Here is an 18,490-nt window from a genome sequence, read left to right as displayed (position 1 = left end):
GAGGGAATTACAAAAGTTCCCTTGCTTTAATGGTACATACAATTGAGTAAAAAACAGACAGAAACAGCTATAGGTCCATGTGACCATTTTAAAAGCACAATGGTGATGAAGTGAAACTGAACACAGCATATCCACCTGACCTGGGGTATGCACATACTCCTGCCTGGCTAATGTCTTAGAGATCCCCGGAAGGAATCGAAATCATAAAAAAAAACATGGGCAGCAGAGAACTTTGCCACCAGAACTAGACTTGTGCTGGCATGTAATATGACTTTTGATATTCACGTAGCAAGCCAAAGAAATGGTTAGCTGCAACAAACTCTTCTGATAAAGTGGTCTGCAGAGAGGTCCTCTTTGAACCTGTGCTGGCTGTTAATTCTTCTGAGGACTGTAATATTCAGCAGTAGCGTGGGTGTAGTAGTTCACCAACGAAACTTTCCAGAGCTCACTTTCACCTTGTTTGAGTAATATCAGCATTACCCCCAATTCTTTGTGCACAAATCTTAGTTCACTGAACGAAAAGAAGGGCAAAACCCAAGAAACCCACACTGAAAATGCTGCTGACTGATGGGAAATGGTTTATAAATGAGACCAGTATGGACCACCAAGGGGATCATGGGAAGGCTTTAGACCATGGTATGTATCAGCACACGGGTTTTAGAGGCACAGAATAGTAAATTTCCTCACTAAAAAAGGTACTATTCCATTCCAGTGACTCCAATGCCCAGGAAAATATAAAAAAAACAGATCTCCTCAATTATTACAGGAAAGGAAAAACATTCCCAAATCCTTAAACCTCTGGGTTTCATTTAACATTCATAAATATCTGAGGAAAGTTTCAGGAACATCAAAAGGAGAATTCTAATGCTGTTAACACAGCCAAATCAGGGAAAAAGCAGTTGCACACATACATGCAGCACAGTGCAGCCAGCATGCTAATGAACCTTACAGTTGTCGCACTGCCATGCTATCACTGTTACAATCATAGCGCCGCTTCCTTAGAATCGAGCTGCCATGGCACATGCTCTAAAAAAGAATTGATTCCAGAATATATTTACATTTATTGATCAGTAATGTGCTTTTAAACAGACCTGCGCACCTCAGCCTAGATGCACATAAAATGCATCCATTGATGAGCTGGTCAGTCATTTTAAATTATCATGACCGAGTTCAAAAACAGCAGAATGCGTCAATGCATCTTGTAGCTCATTTTCCGGTCAGGTAATTCGCAGACGTGTCTTCCTAGCCAAAACCCCTCCTCCACCAATGTATGCTCCCCTTCTTCAACCCCCACCTATCCCCACACACTAGAACATTGTGTGGACCAGTGCATACATCTCACATTTGACTGTATCAGTCAGAATGTTAAAATATATTGTGCCACTTTTACATTGTTCAGTCAAATTTGCTTTTATTTTGAAATGGTATTCCCTTATATAAGTCCATATTCCATCCTATACATTTAGGTGTCCCAGACTAGGAAAAATCACATTAATTAGTACGTTTCAGAATGAAAGATCATTTATTTTCAGTGGTGCTCCCCCATCCTCATGTCAAAGTCCAATCTATAGCAATATTAGGAAATAGTAATCCCCCGGTAAATGCTCAGAGTATGCTGAAAATACTGCAGTACTGTGCCAGCAGAAACCCAGGGCTCAACATTTTTGAAGTAAATAAGGTTAAAACAAGATTAAAGGCAAGTTTCACAGTTAAGAGAGGAAGGGGATTCTAATGTTGATCAAGGTTTTATTGTTTTCACATTCATTGGGCAGTCAGCATGTTAGGATAATGACACATTGAGTGATCCACCAATAATGTACTGCAGTACTAATGTGACCAATACAGATCAAATGCTCATTGGTTCTGTTAAATCTGGTTGTCATTTCCATGTGATAATATTGTTCTTTTTTATGTTTTGCTTTCTGTTGCATAGGTGATTGTGATAAAAATTGTTAATATGTTGGTATTTGGGTACATGTATTTGAGATGGAGGAAAAATTGGTTTTTAGTTTTAGTTCTGTGAAGGTGACTTTTTTTAGAAGTCAGAAAGTCATGTTGGACAGAGAGCTCGAAATAGCCTTGCTAAGAAATCATGTGATGTAAGCTGAATGGCTCAATAAATGATTTGGTGAGGTAATTGCTGTTTATGTTTTTATAATCAGAGAAAGGTGGGGGCAGGGATGAAAAGCAGGTTGAGTTCAGAAGAAAAGATCCATTCCAGCAGAAGGGCAATTTTTTGTGGTTTGTGGAATTCTTCAAGTCTGAAAAATCTGGAAAGTACTCTCAGGCTGTTTTGGAAGATCAAGTAGACAGGATTGGAGTTAGCTTAATAAAAACCAAAAGAACTCAGGATGCTGTAAATCAAGAACAAAAACAAAGTTGCTGGAAAAACTCAGCAGGTCTGGCAGCATCTGTAGAGGAGAAAACAGTGTTAACATTTCGAGTCCAGTGACCCTTCCTCAGAGTGTGTGTTGGAATTAGCTTATTTTTTTCTGAGAGTTCAGTAATGAAAACTTATAGAGTCAAAGAGGCCTTCAGTGTGGAAGAAGTCCCCTCAGCCCATCAAGTCCATGCTAGTTAAAAACAAACACCCCACTGTTCTAATCCCATTTTGCAGCATTTGGCCCATAACTGTATGTCTTGATATTACAAGTGCACTTCTAAATAGTTCTTAAATATTATGAGGGTTCCTGACTCTACCACACTTGTAGGCAGCGCTTTCAAGATGAGTCAGTTTGTTCACAGGATGTGGCGATCACTGGCTAGGCCAGCATTTATTACCCATCGCTAATCGCCCTGGAAAAGATGTTGGATCTACCTTCTTGAATGACTGCAATCCTTGGAGTGTAGGAATACCCACTCTACTATTAGGAAAGGAGTTTTGGGATTCTGATCCAGTAACAGTGGAGAAATGGTGTCATAGTTCCAAGTCCAAGGATGGTGTGTGACTCAGAGAAGAAGTTGCAGGTGGTGGTATTCCCAAGTATCTGCTGCTGTTGTCTCGTTGGATGGTAGAGATCGTGAGTGTGGAAAGTGTGCTGTTGAAGGTGCCTTGATGAGTTACTATAGCATATGCTGTAGATAGTACACACAGCTGCCAATGTGCATTGGTTGTGAAGGTAGTGAAAGTTGAAGGTGGAGGATGGGGTACCAATCAAGTCGGCTGCTTGGTCCTGGATGATGTCCAGGCAAGTGAAGAATATTCCATTACATTTCTCACTTATGAATTGTAAATGGGTGGATAGGCATTGAAGAGACAGGAGGTGAGTTGCATGCCCTAGAATGCCAAGCCTCTGAAATTTTCTGTAAGACAGTATAGATACGGGTGGTCCAGTTCAACTTCTGGTCAATGGCAACACCTGTATGTTGTTTGTAGGGGTTTAAGCGATGGCAAATCTTTTGAATGTCATGGGGCAATCGCTAAATTCTTGCATGCTAGAAATAGTCATTGCCTGCCAGTGTGGGTGCAAGTTTTACTTACCACTTTTCAGCTCAAACTTAGGTGTTATCCAGGTCTTGCTGCATATGGAAATGGACTGCTTCAGTATCTGAGAAATAGCTTATGTTGCTGATAATTGTGCAGTCATCGGTAAACCTACTGTTGACCTTATGATAGAGGGAAGGTCATTGCTGAAGCAGCTGAAGATGGTTAGTTCTAGGACGCAACCTAGTGAGGAAGTCCTACAGAGATGTCCTGGAATTGAGATGACTGACCTCCAACAACCACAACGATCTTTCTTTCTGCTAGGAAAGACTCTAAGCTGTGAGGAGTATCCCCTATGATTCCCACTGGCCACAATTTTGCTCAAGTTGCTCGACATTATCCTCCATCAAAAGCAGCTTTGTTATCAAGTCCAGTGATGTTAGTTTCAGATTTCTTTCCAGATCTCACCTCTGGAAGTCTGGTCTCTAGTCCACATTTGCACCAAGATTGTATTATGATCAGGAATCAATTGCTCTGGCAGAACCCAAATTTGGGCAGTTTATACTTTTGCAAGTGCCATTTGATAGCACTATCAGCAGTCACTGCCATCACTTTGCTGATGATCCAGAGAGGAACGCTGTGGTAACTATTGGCCAAATTGGGTTTATCCTCCTTTATATGCAAAGAAAGACCTTGTTAGTTGAGTACAAATTAAAAATGGAGATGGGATTGGTAGTTCACTGGAGCTGGGTGTCAATAATGGATATTGCTAAGAATAGGAGTTAAATCATTTCTTTTTTCTGTCTACAATAGGAATTTTCCAAAATTGTCTTACATAGCTTTGTACTACGTGTCTTTGTTTAATTATTTTCTTTCATGTAATAAACATTTATTTTCTTTTGTTAAAAGTACATTGATGGACTGTATGAATATGTTCAATGACTGATCATCAGGGGAACCAAATTGCAAAACTAAACCTTATGGCTTCTCAGTGATAATGGGAACTGCAGATGCTGGAGAATCCAAGATAATAAAATGTGAGGCTGGATGAACACAGCAGGCCCAGCAGCATCTCAGGAGCACAAAAGCTGACGTTTCGGGCCTAGACCCTTCATCAGAGAGGGGGATGGGGTGAGGGTTCTGGAATAAATAGGGAGAGAGCGGGAGGCGGACCAAAGATGGAGAGAAAAGAAGATAGGTGGAGCGGAGAGTATAGGTGGGGAGGTAGGAAGGGGATAGATCAGTTCAGGGAAGACGGACAGGGCAAGGAGGTGGGATGAGGTTCATAGGTAGGAGATGGAGGTGCGGCTTGAGGTGGGAGGAAGGGATGGGTGAGAGGAAGAACAGGTTAGGGAGGCAGAGACAGGTTGGACTGGTTTTGGGATGCAGTGGGTGGAGGGGAAAAGCTGGGCTGGTTGTGTGGTACAGTGGGGGGAGGGGACAAACTGGGCTGGTTTTGGGATGCAGTGGGGGAAGGGGAGATTTTGAAGCTGGTGAAGTCCACATTCATACCATTGGGCTGCAGGGTCCGCACGGCCCGTTTCTATCTCCTTCCCAAAATCCACAAACCTGCCTGCCCTGGTTGACCCATCGTCTCAGCCTGCTCCTGCCCCACCGAACTCATCTCCACCTATCTGGACTCCATTTTCTCCCCTTTGGTCCAGGAACTCCCCACCTACGTCCGTGACACCACCCACGCCCTCCACCTCCTCCAGGACTTCCAATTCCCTGGCCCCCAACACCTCATATTCACCATGGACGTCCAGTCCCTATACACCTGCATTCCGCATGCAGATGGCCTCAAGGCCCTCCGCTTCTTCCTGTCCCGCAGGCCCAACCAGTCCACCTCCACCGACACCCTCATCCGCCTAGCCAAACTTGTCCTCACCCTCAACAACTTCTCTTTCGATTCCTCCCACTTTCTACAGACTAAGGGGGTGGCCATGGGCACCCGCATGGGCCCCAGCTTTGCCTGCCTCTTTGTAGGTTACGTGGAACAGTCCCTCTTCCTCACCTACACAGGACCTAAACCCCACCTCTTCCTCCGTTACATTGATGACTGTATCGGCGCCGCCTCTTGCTCCCCAGAGGAGCTCGAACAGTTCATCCACTTCACCAACACCTTCCACCCCAACCTTCAGTTCACCTGGGCCATCTCCAGCACATCCCTCACCTTCCTGGATCTCTCAGTCTCCATCTCAGACAACCAGCTTGTAACTGATGTCCATTTCAAGCCCACCGACTCCCACAGCTACCTAGAATACACCTCCTCCCACCCACCCTCCTGCAAAAATTCCATCCCCTATTCACAATTCCTCCGCCTCTGCCGCATCTGCTCCCACGATGAGGCATTCCACCCCCGCACATCCCAGATGTCCCAGTTCTTCAAGGACCGCAACTTTCCCCCCACAGTGGTCGAGAACACCCTTGACCGCGTCTCCCGAATTTCCCACAACACATCCATCACACCCCGCCCCCGCCACAACCGCCCAAAGAGGATCCCCCTCATTCTCACACACCACCCCACCAACCTCCGGATACAACACATCATCCTCCGACACTTCTGCCATCTACAATCCAACCCCACCACCCAAGACATTTTTCCATCCCCACCCCTGTCTGCTTTCCGGAGAGACCACTCTCTCCGTGACTCCCTCGTTCGCTCCACACTGCCCTCCAACACCACCACACCCGGCACCTTCCCCTGCAACCGCAGGAAATGCTACACTTGCCCCCACACCTCCTCCCTCACCCCAATCCCAGGCCCCAAGATGACTTTCCACATTAAGCAGAGGTTCACCTGCACATCTGCCAATGTGGTATACTGCATCCACTGTACCCGGTGTGGCTTCCTCTACATTTGGGAAACCAAGCGGAGGCTTGGGGACCACTTTGCAGAACACCTCCGCTCGGTTCGCAATAAACAACTGCACCTCCCAGTCGCAAACCATTTCCACTCCCCCACCCATTCTTTAGATGACATGTCCATCATGGGCCTCCTGCAGTGCCACAATGATGCCACCCGAAGGTTGCAGGAACAGCAACTCATATTCCGCTTGGGAACCCTGCAGCCCAATGGTATCAATGTGGACTTCACCAGCTTCAAAATCTCCCCTTCCCCCACCACATCCCAAAACCAGCCCAGTTTGTCCCCTCCCCCCACTGTACCACACAACCAGCCCAGCTTTTCCCCTCCACCCACTGCATCCCAAAACCAGCCCAACCTGTCTCTGCCTCCCTAACCTGTTCTTCCTCTCACCCATCCCTTCCTCCCACCCCAAGCCGCACCTCCATCTCCTTCCTACAAACCTCATCCCACCTCCTTGACCTGTCCGTCTTCCCTGGACTGACCTATCCCCTCCCTACCTCCCCACCTATACTCTCCGCTCCACCTATCTTCTTTTCTCTCCATCTTCGGTCCGCCTCCCCCTCTCTCCCTATTTATTCCAGAACCCTCACCCCATCCCCCTCTCTGATGAAGGGTCTAGGCCCGAAACATCAGCTTTTGTGCTCCTCTTATGGCTTCTCAAGCTACTCTGGAATCTGACTTGTCAGGTCTACCAACAGCTGGGATTGTAACAATGATACACTAGCTCTGCACTGTAGTGACATTTTGATTCCAACTTACTGTATTACTCACTTCCCTGCTACTTCTAATGCTGGAATAATTATTTTGTGTTCCAGTGACATCTACATTAGGTTGCAGTACATTAAGTTACAGGTAGGGCACATCTGAAAAATACATCTGGATAATCTACATGTCCCTCTTTAAACATCCTATATCACTGTGGCTGATAAAGAGACTGAGACAGGTTTCTCATCCCTTCTTTTCATGAAGTCACTTAATCGCCTTGTAAAATGAATTCCTGAGAATTCAAGATTATGCTGTTCAGATGGACTCTCACTTCTTTTTATTTCAAAAATATACTTTATTCATAAAAACATTTCTGTACATATACATTTGGTTCTTCACAGTTACATATCAAGTTAGCACCAAAATGTTGGAGGTTTGACCATCCACAAAACCAAAGACCTCTCTTACATCCACAATACTAATATTTATATATATTTGACACAGCAGGAGGGTCCGATAACTGAATGGACCCCCATTTACCTTCAGCTGAAAGACCACAGATGGTGGTCTTTCCCCACTCTGCTTTGACGGCAGCTGCCCCAAGCATTACAGCGTCTCTTAACACATAGTCCTGGAGCTTAGAATCAGTCTGAAACACTTGGTCAGATTCAACACCTTGTTCTGGAAGACAAACAAGGAGCAAAAAGTATCCTTCACTTGCTTGTCTCAGTGTGCGATCCGGGGAACAGAACATTGAGCACAGAATGCCACTTCATGAAGCTGCTCGGGATGAATCTCGATAAAAACCATTGCATCATCCTCCAGCCTCCCCTTACAAAGGCACATCTCAAATGCGTTCTCACCTTTGATCACAAGGTTCTCACATTAGGGCTTGAGTGTGAGAATGCATGTTGACACCCCAGTGTAGTCCTGGGGGTGAATCGCAATGTCAGAGGTGCTAGCTTTCAGATTGGTAACCCACTTGGTCAAGTGGATCTAAAAGATTATAAAATGTGAGGCTGGATGAACACAGCAGGCCCAGCAGCATCTCAGGAGCACTGCTCCTGAGATGCTGCTGGGCCTGCTGTGTTCATCCAGCCTCACATTTTATTGTCTTGGATTCTCCAGCATCTGCAGTTCCCATTATCACTGGATCTAAAAGATTCCTTGGCATAATGTCAAAGAAGAGCTGGGAAGTAATCTCTTGTGACCTGAACAGTGGAATTGAACCTAGGGCCCTGATGCTGTGAGGCAGCAGTTCTAACCACTGAGTCACTGCGCCGCCCAATTTATCCTTCAATCGACATTACAAAAACAGATTATCCAGTCATTGTCACGATGTGTGTGGGAGGTTCGTGTGCGCATAAATTTCCCTAAATCACATCTGTACTGCATTCCAGACAGCACTTCATTGACTGTAATGCATTTAGCAATGTCTGCTAGTTCCATTTGGTCGGTAGCAGGAATAAATCCAAAAGAAAATAGAACTGTATAAGTGATGCCCCATCAGAAGCCAGGAAATCCAATGTTAGTCTATTTGAGGCTCCGAACAATCGTGCTCTACATGATCACTTTCTGATTCCGTATGACATAATTAACTTTTCCAGTTGTTTCAGCATATATGCCCAGTGGAACTTCTGAGTTATTTATCTTACATAGATGACACACTGAACTAACTAGACAATAAGGGGAAAGTTCTGCTTCTTTCTTTGCCCCACCCTGTACCACATGTCAACTTCATAAAAATTAAATTTATTCTTTAAAGCAAGTTCAATCTTCTTTGTATTTTAATTCATCATATTCAACAATAATATATTGCTGCCTTGGCCTAGTATTCAAGAAATATGAACCTAACTGTTATTTGTTTCAAAATTGAACAATAGTTAACTGGAAGTGTCGGGTTTAGCTTATCTTCTTTGGGAGAATAGCTATCTGATGATACCTTTGCAAATACAATATCATGCTTGCTGCTTGCCACATCATTTATTCATTTTGCAAACAACTTCTGTTTTACATAATAAACACAGAAAGAGCAGTATGCATCAAATGTGCCCAATGGGTTTACTTAGTGTTAATGATTTGTAGTTGTATTGTTTACTCTTACGCACAATTTCTTCTGTAACTGAAATGTAGTTGTTGCTGACAAACTTCTGGTACTTTTGCACAGTAGCAACTGAAGTGCAATTATGCAAAATACTCACATGCAAAATAAGCCTGAATTGTCGTTGTCATCATTAATTGCAAGAAAGTAAATGTGTAGTTGGTAAGAGCAGTAATTCCTGGAGTAATAATTCTCAACCGTTCTCTTACCTGTGAAAGTCGATCTTAAAATTGCCAGAAACAAAAACATAAATTGCTGGAAAAGCTCAGCAGGTCTGAGAGGGATCCGAATAGAAATGGGCTTGAAATGTTAACTCTACTTTCTCTCCACAGATGCTGCCAGACCTGCTGAGCTTTTCCAGCAATTTCTATTTTTGTTTCTGATTGCTAGCATCCGCAGTTCTTCCATTTTTTTTTAATTGCCGAAGTTGCATTTCATTGATGTCAGGCAAAAGAACCTTCATTTTTACTACTTCTTCCTAAAATAACAAAATTGGCCACAATCACACGTATTGAATGAGCTTCGCCTTCTTAATTCACAAGTATCAGAAGAAAATGGGTGCACGTACAAATAAAAATTGCTTACTTGAAGTGAACTTCTTAAATAAAGAATCGTGGCAGTGCCCTAGATAATGGACATTCGTATTAGCTGGTTCTGATTGCATACCAGCTGAATGTTCTAAAGTGAAATTTTCTATTAAAACATATTAAAGATCCATCACCCTTACAGATCCTTGAGCCCAGTGCAGATTGACAGTATATGTCAGGCACTAAAACCTGGTAAAAACCTGAATACTGACAAGTTCTGGAAGCACTGGGCCTCTAACCAGAATAGCCAGTGGCAGGCAAATTATACTGGGACAAATGCAAAACACTTTAGACACTATAATTCTCAAATAAAACCCTCAAAAACAGTCAACTAATCAGGTAACATTTGCGGAGAGAGAAAAGAAAGAGGTGAGATGACAGGTTGATGAATTTTCTTCAGAATTGGAAATAATCAGAGATTAACTGTTTTTAAGTAGAGAATCAGGAAGATTTTTAAAAGGGGTTACAGTGAGCACAGGAAGTGAATGCAGAAAAGCATGAAGGAGAAAGGATGAGGTTTGGATGCCCACAAAGGAAGTAAGGTGCACCTTGGTATTATTAAAAGTAGGCATGAATGTGTATAAAGGGGACATAAACTTATTATCTGTCAAATGTATTGGATCTGTCAACAAACCTGTCAAAATAAACTGTCTAAAGTGTCAAAAGGAATTATCAAATGTGTTATGAGGACCTGTCGACAGGATGTGTTAAAGGTTTCAAGAGGACCTATGAAGAGGATAAGACAAATGTCAAGCGGACCTAACACAAATATCAAGGGGGCATGTCAAAGTGTCAATGTATCAAAAAGACTTGCCATAAAGCCTTGCCAAATGTGCCAAGAGGGCATGTCAGATTTGAGAAGGGGGCATGTGAAGAAGACATATCAAAAAATGTCAAGAGAACATGTCAAACGCAACTCTCAAATAAAATATAGATATTAAGAACTGCCAAAGCTGGAGAATCTGAGATTTTCTGAAGAAGGGTCTCGACCCGAAACATCAGCTTTCCTGCTCCTCTGATGCTGCTTGGCTTGCTGTGTTCATTCAGCTTGACAACTTGTTATCTCAAAGAGAATGATCCAAGTTACCAAGTCATTGAGAAGTGCTGCCCTTTAAATCTATGAACGAATTTACTGGAATGTGAAAAATAACTCACTTTTCGTTATCTCATTCTTTGTCTGTTCACATAAGTCTGAGGGTTTCTATTAATGGATTACTGCTGCAAGACTGATTTTACAAACATGCATTATCACAGTAGGGTGACTGCCATTTCATAGTTTGATTGACTGCTCCAAATGGTTATCGACTCTTTGAAGTGGGAATACAAATAAATTCCAATACTTTTTGTTATAAGGGATTGTGCAGTTGAATAAAATGTTTATTCTTACAAGTCATTATATCATTGAAGAATTGTAAATGCAATAGGTTTACTTTGATGAATGAGTGTTTCTTTCTAGTGAAGTCTGCAATATGTACTGAGCGCTTTATTTTATACAATTTATAACATTGAAAACTGCTTATGGTGGACATTAGATGAGGACAAAGGGTAGTGGGGGAGGTATGAGTTCACAAAACTTGGCACTACTTTGGCATACCAGCCAAAAAGGGTCATCTGGTTTAGATACAGGACATTGGTGAACATGGAAAATACAAGGCGTTACACTGAACGACAGAGGAGTAAATATTATCATGTGAAATGCCATGGGAGTGGGTAATGGCAAGCATTGTTAAGGTTGAGTCATGGAGGATCAGTTGAGGGTGAGGACTCAAAGGTGAGGACTCAAGGGCAGTTTTACATTTTATTGCTTAAATTTAAAATTCAATGCAATGCCGATGAACTGAGACAGAGCTTGCACATAGTCTGCTCTTGCACTCTGCAGCTTCTGCTCCCTGTCTGGCATTGCCTGGGCTGAGTACAAACACAGCCCAATTTGGACCAAAGATCTAACATCCAGGCAGCAGCCATTTTAGTGGTCACGTTCACGGTACTGGGCTCATACACCTATCATGCATACAGATCCAGGCCATGATCTTCTCAATTCAATGCTCCTCACTGGGAAATTCAACGTCACACACATACATTTCAGGTTATGAATAAGGTGAGAGAATAAGGTGTGGAAGTTAGAACAATGAGAGGTGATCTCATTGAAATATAGAGGATTCTTAATCGGCTTGAGAGGGTAAATACTGAGAGGATGTTTCCCTCAAGGGAGAGTCGAAGACCAAAGGGTGTAGTCTCAGAATAAATTTAAAACTGAGATGAGGAAGAATTTCTCCTTCAGAGGGTTGTGAGTCTTTCAAACTTTGTCAGAGACAGCAGTGGGGTCAAAGTCCTCATTTAAGGCGGAGATAGATAGATCCTTGATAAGTCGGGGAATCAAGGGTTATGGGGACAGGGCAGGAAAGTGGATGTGAGTACTGCTGGATCAGACATGATCCAGTTGAATGGCAGATTGGCTCGAGGGGCTGAATGGCCCATTCCTGTTCCTATTTCCTTTGGTCTTATGATTGTATGGTGTGAATGAATCAGGGCTAGACATTTACAGAAGTGTCTGACTACACTCAAAGAGAATCCCAACACCATAGCAGCATAGAAAAAGTAGTCAGCCATTCAACCCTTAAAACCTCTTGCCATTCAACTAGAACTTGGATATTCTGTGCATCATCACAATCTGCTCAATTTTGCTCCATCTCCCATGCTTCCCTTATTCAACAATCATCGATACATGAAAGTTTTCCATGAACCCTGGCATCCACAACCTTTTGAGGTTTCGAAATTCCACTACCATTTGCATGAAAAAAAGGCACCTCCTCTCTTCACTTTGGCCTGGGTCTAATTTTAAGACTTTTCTCCACTTGTTCTCCATGTTCCAACCAAAAAGACAGTTTCCTGTATCTACCCTATTGGGTTGTTTTATTACTTTAAATAATTCAATAGGCTCATGTTTCAGCCATCTAAACACAAGGAAATGCAGTACAAATCAAAGTCAGGCAACCAACCTTTTAATTTATCCCTTTGTACTCTAATATTCTTCAGGAGAATCTGTGCTGTAACTTTTCCAAGCCCAAAACAAAGTGTAACAAACACAGGAGTTGCTGGAAAAGTCCACAGGTCCTTCAGAATCTGTGGAGAGAAATCAGCGTTAACATTTCGAGTTCAGTGGTCCTTCCTCAGAACTCAATACACAATGCTGATAAATATAGAACTGGCCAGGCAGAGGAGTAGGGAAGTCAACATTTCCAACTGAAACCATTCATCAGGACTGGGGAGGGGGAGGGGAGCCCAGCAATAAATAGAGGGAGCGGGGGTTGGGGTGGGAAAAGGGTAGATGGGATTGTGATAGGTGGATAAAGGTAAGGGGTTATAGTGATTGGTCAGTGGAAAGGGTGGAGCGGACAGGTGAATAGGAAGATAGACTGTATAGGACAGATCAGGGATGCAGGACATGGGATAAGGACATGGTGGAGGGATTTTGAAGCTGGTGAAGTCAATATTCAAGCCCTTGGGCTGTAAAATCCCAAGGCAAAATATCAGATGTTGTTCTAACTCACTCTTTCACTTTGGGAGCTTACAACTCGAGGACCTGAATATTGACTTCAGCAGCTTCAAAATTCCTCCACCCGCAGCCTTACCCCATGTCCAGCCTTCCCCTTCCTCCTCGCCTCCCTGACCTGACCAAACCGGCCCATCTTCCTACTCACCAATCCATTCTACTGTTCTCACTGACCAATCACAATAACCCCTACCTGCACCCATCTGTCACCATCCCAACTACCATTCCCCAGCCCCACTTACTCCCTTTCTTTACAGGCTCGCACCCGCCACCCTCCACCATCCCCTCTACACCCCTGTCGGGCCTGATAAAAGGTTTCAACCTTTTCTGCTCCTCTGATGCTGCCTGACCCGCTGTGTTTGTCCAGCTCGATGTTTATTCACTCTGGCATTCAGCATCTGCAGTCCTTACAGACTCCTAGTCAATACAAGGTGTTCACTGGAATGCAGTATTCCAGTGGTCATTCTGACCAAGACTCTGTGTAATACATTCAGCACGAGTGCGGAAATGTTTCTTTTACTCTCAGCAGCCTCAAATAAAAGGATCATAATCTGCAGAATTAACGAGGTTGGATGGTTCAGTGGAGCCTGTAACATTGTGTCTCCTGGAAATGGAACATTCAAAGACAGTGATAAAGTAGGCCTATTTTATATCTCACCCGGTGAAACAGCACAGTATCTGACAGTTCAGCAAAAGCAACAGCACTGATATGTATTTCTTGGAGGATAAAGTAGCTAAATTGGATGAAGCATTGAAAAAATAAGGGAGAAGGAAGGGTAAAACATTCTCATCAACTTAGAGCAAGGAACTAATAATTGATTCAGATGCTATGGTTATTCGGCATAAACAGGCAAAGTGTTATCACACACCAGATTTAGCATTGCAGGCACCAGCAATTGGATTTTGCAGGCAGTGTCAAGGCAATATCTTATATCAAGAAAGTCAATGAAGCATCACAGCAGTGCATTTTTGTTGGTACATGGAGATGGCAGTGTAAAGTTGCAAAGGTGTTATAAAGAGAAATTTTTACAAAATCATAATTTTAAATGATTACCCTTAAAGATGCATCCAAATTTGAGTTAATTGTGATTAAAATAGATTCTTTGCTACTAAATATTGCTTTGTATTCCTTGTTTCAGTTTTGACACCAATTTTATCTTGTTTTTGTGTTGTTATATTGGGTGATAATGTGAGACTACACCCTTGTGAGTGAACAGCAACAGGTTTTATTGAACATAGCTTTATGCAAAGGATGGTAAGCGAGGGCAAGATCTCTGGAACCCCACAATTCCATCTGATCGACATCACTATGATTTCATCCTTTTGCACATGCTCAGTAATAGTACCCAGATTGTAAAACACTTCCCCTTGTAAAACACGCTGCTCCTTTTTACCATAAACATTCAACATATTTAGTCCATTTTGTCTCTCCCTACCTGTGCTCGATGATCTAACCTATAACCAAATTGCTGGTCCCTATAGAAGATATGTAAAACACACATGCTCACTTGTTGTTTCTTTGGAAGGCTTACACATTGGTAGAGTGGCTTGACAGCTCCCAACAATGGCTGATCTTTGGACTGTGACCAACATATAAAATTGAATGTACCAGCAGTAAAGATCAATCAAGTAAAAACTGATTCAAAGGAGAAGACTCCAGGACTTGGATCGTCACAACCACATGTGAAGAAAAGCAAGGAAATAAAATGCTCACTGTCCTTTCTATCTGCTTTGATCTCTGAATGAATGATGCATGTAATAGATGAGAAGAAGGGTGAAGGACATTCTGAAGGTTATACTGTAGACGAGGAAATGAAGTCTTGTCCACTACTTTTAGGACACAAATTTCTTTCTTTATCAGTAGTGTCACCACTCTGACACATGTTGTAGTGTAGGGCTGCTGAAGTGAAGGCAAAGGCCACTCAGGGGCTCCATAAGAAAGCAGGACCATCACAGACAATGGAATAGACTTCCAAAGCAGGAATATCAGGAAATGTTTATTGGTATTTGCAGAATTATTTGAAAGTCCTTCCACAGGCAATTTCAGCCACTAATAGGGAAAAAAATGATTCTTTTTGAATGATGAGATGCACTGGCCCTGGAGCAGGTTCAGAGGACATTCACAAGGATGGGCTCAGGAATGTAAAGCTTAACACATGAGGAACGTTTGAGGACTCTAGGTCTATACTCAATGGAGTTTAGAAGGATGAGAGGGTATCTGATTGAAACTTACAGAATACTGAATGGCCTGGACAGAGTGGATGTTGGGAAGATATTTCCATTGGTAGGAGAGACTAGGACCCGAGAACACAGCCTTAGATTAAGAGGAAGACCTTTTAGATTGGAGATAAGGAGAAACTTCTTCAGCCAGAGAGTGGTGAATCTATGGAATTCACTGTCACAGAAGGTTTTGGAGTCCAAATTATTGAGTATATTTAAGACAGCGATAGATAGGTTCTTGATTGTGCAGGGAATCAGGGGTTATGGGGAGAAAGTGGGAGAATGGGGTTGAAAAACTTATTGGCCATGATTGAATAGCAGACCTGGCCCAGTGGGCTGAATGGCCTAATTTCTGCTCCTATGACTCATCATCTGATGGTCTTCCAAATTTCTCTCAACAAGTGATCCAGAGATGGCCTGATGTGACATAGCAAGCACAACCAACAAACAGGACTGATTTATCGGAGATGCCGTTTAGCGAAAGAAGTTGTCCTAATAGCCTTTTCAGAATATTCATACCCGAAATACTGCAAGGAGAAGTTCTGCAGAAGATACATGAAGACCACATGGGAATAAAAAGTGTAAGCTCAGTGCTGAATCAGCTGTGTACTGGATGCAAAAACATTGAAAGAATACTGTCTACGTATTACATAGGCCAGAAAGAGAGCAGAAGGAGATTATAGTTTCCGACTAACAAACTAGATCATGGAATATTGCTGAAACAGATTTATTTCTACACAATGGAGAATGTGTTTCATAATTTCTGACTAGGACTCAAAATGCCCCTTTATCTGAAAGTTGAAAAATTGAGAGTTGCAAGCAATTATCTCATCAGTGGAGATTCTATTCACTGAGCAAGAGATTCCTGAAAAAGTAATATCTGACAATGGAACCAAATCTACCTTTCAAGAATTTAAGGAACTCGCTGAACAGTAAAGGATTCAGCATCGGTACCTGATAACAACAGTACCCAAGAGGGCATAGGTTTATGGAAAGGCACAGCAAAACAATCAATAGAACACTGACAAATACTGAGAGACTAAGGAAACTAAGGTCTCTGATGAAAGGTCTAGGCCCAAAACATCAGCTTTTGTGCTCCTGAGAAGCTGCTTGGCCTGCTGTGTTCATCCAGCTCCACACTTCGTTATCCAAATTTTGCCTTATTGTCATTTCAATCTACACATTCCAAAGCAGACATCAAATCATCTGTGGAGCTGTTAAATGAAAGAAAGTATAAGGCACCATTGCCAGGAAAGACACTCACTAAAGGCAACGAGCGACTGGCAAAAGAAGGTCGACAGGGTCTGGCCTGCAGCTTACTGAATCCCTGCTGCTGTTGTTGAAATGGCAAAATCCACATGCACCGGATCCGGTTGTGAAAAACTGGAACCCAGCAAAGGTTATTGGTAAGGCTTGACACTATCCAGAACAAAGCAGCTTGCTGGATTGGCACTTTATCCACAAGCATTCAGTCCCTCCACCAACAATTGTTATTGTGTGTACCATCTATAAGATGCACTGCAGAAATTCCCCAAAAATTCTTAGACAGCACCATCTAAATCCACAAGGATTACCATCTAAATGGACGTGGGAGAGGGCGAGATATGTGGGATCACCACTGCCTGCAAGTTCCCCTACAAACTACTCACTATCCGGCCTTGGAAGTATATCCTTCAGTGTCACTGGGTCAAAATCCTGAAACACCCTCCCCAATGGCATTGTGGCTATACCTGCAGCAAACAGACTTCAGCAGCTCACTGTTCCCTTCTCAAAGACAACAAGGGATAAACAACAAATGCTGCCTGAGTTAGTGGTGCCTACGTCTCATGAGTGAATAAAAAGCAATTGACAGACATACTTCAGTCACAGGCCAAATAACAATGCATCAGTCTACCAGTTACATGGAGGGCAGCGCGCAAAATACTCAATGAAGCTCCAGCAACTTCTGTGATTATTAGGGGTGGCACAGCGGCACAGCAGTTAGTACTGCTGCCTCACAGCTCCAGGGACCCAGGTTCAACTCTACTCTTGGGTGACTGTCTGTGCGGACCTTGCTTATTCTCCCCGTGTCTGCATGAGTTCCCTCCAGGTGCTCTGGTTTCCTCCTACAGTCCAAAGATGTACAAGCTAGGTGGAATGGCCAGGCTAAGTTGTCCATAGTGTTCAGGGATGTGCAGATTAGGTGGGTATGGGGGAGAGGTTTGAGTGAGGGTCAGCATGGGCTTGTTGGGCCAAAGGGCCTGTTTCCACATAGTAGAGATTCTATGATTATTTATGACTTATGGGAACCTAGAGACACATCGTATGTATTGTCCAAAATTTCTGTGAGCTGGGGAATTTTCCATATTTGTCAGCTGTGAGCAAATCTGAAGGTTTTGTGTTTGTACCTCCATTATATTCTCACACATTTATATCTTGTACTAGCCAAAAGAAGTCTGAAAGGTTACCTTCAGTTTTGGGTAAGTTATGTAAAACTGCCTTGAACATTTTTTAATGACCTTAGCTCAGCATTTGGATAATCTTCACAAACAGCTTCACTGTGTTGTTTATCTGAATTCTCCTATGGAATTGTTCCTTGAAGTATACTCTCCAGTTACACACTGCAGCAGGGTGACTGAGGAATATAAAATAACCATGTGCGCATAAACGTTCCAATTGTCAATTAATGGTAAAGTTGCTTCAAGAACTTTACATTTTATCAGATTTGCACCTGAAGTTCAGACAAACCGAGAGAGCAAATATTCTTCAGCTAGATATGATTAAGAGGAAGAAAGTATAGGCCAGAAAAAGTTCAGCATATAAGAACTGAAAGTTATACTATTGAATCTGGCTTAAAAAAAATTGAAATTTGGTAGTTCAAAGGCTACTATGTGTAAACAAAAGGAAGCTCTGAGATTATAAGCCTGAATCTTTGTGGAGATTGGAATACTCAACATTTTAGACAAAATGGCACTCCAGCCCTGATTTCAGAATTCTTGGCCAATACCAGTAACTTTTATTAGAGGTTGCTGACAGGCATTTCACATATCTG

This window comes from Stegostoma tigrinum, chromosome 3 (genome assembly GCF_030684315.1).
Source record: "Stegostoma tigrinum isolate sSteTig4 chromosome 3, sSteTig4.hap1, whole genome shotgun sequence".
NCBI classification, from domain to species: domain Eukaryota; kingdom Metazoa; phylum Chordata; class Chondrichthyes; order Orectolobiformes; family Stegostomatidae; genus Stegostoma; species Stegostoma tigrinum.
Note: the sequence above shows the minus strand (reverse complement) of the source record.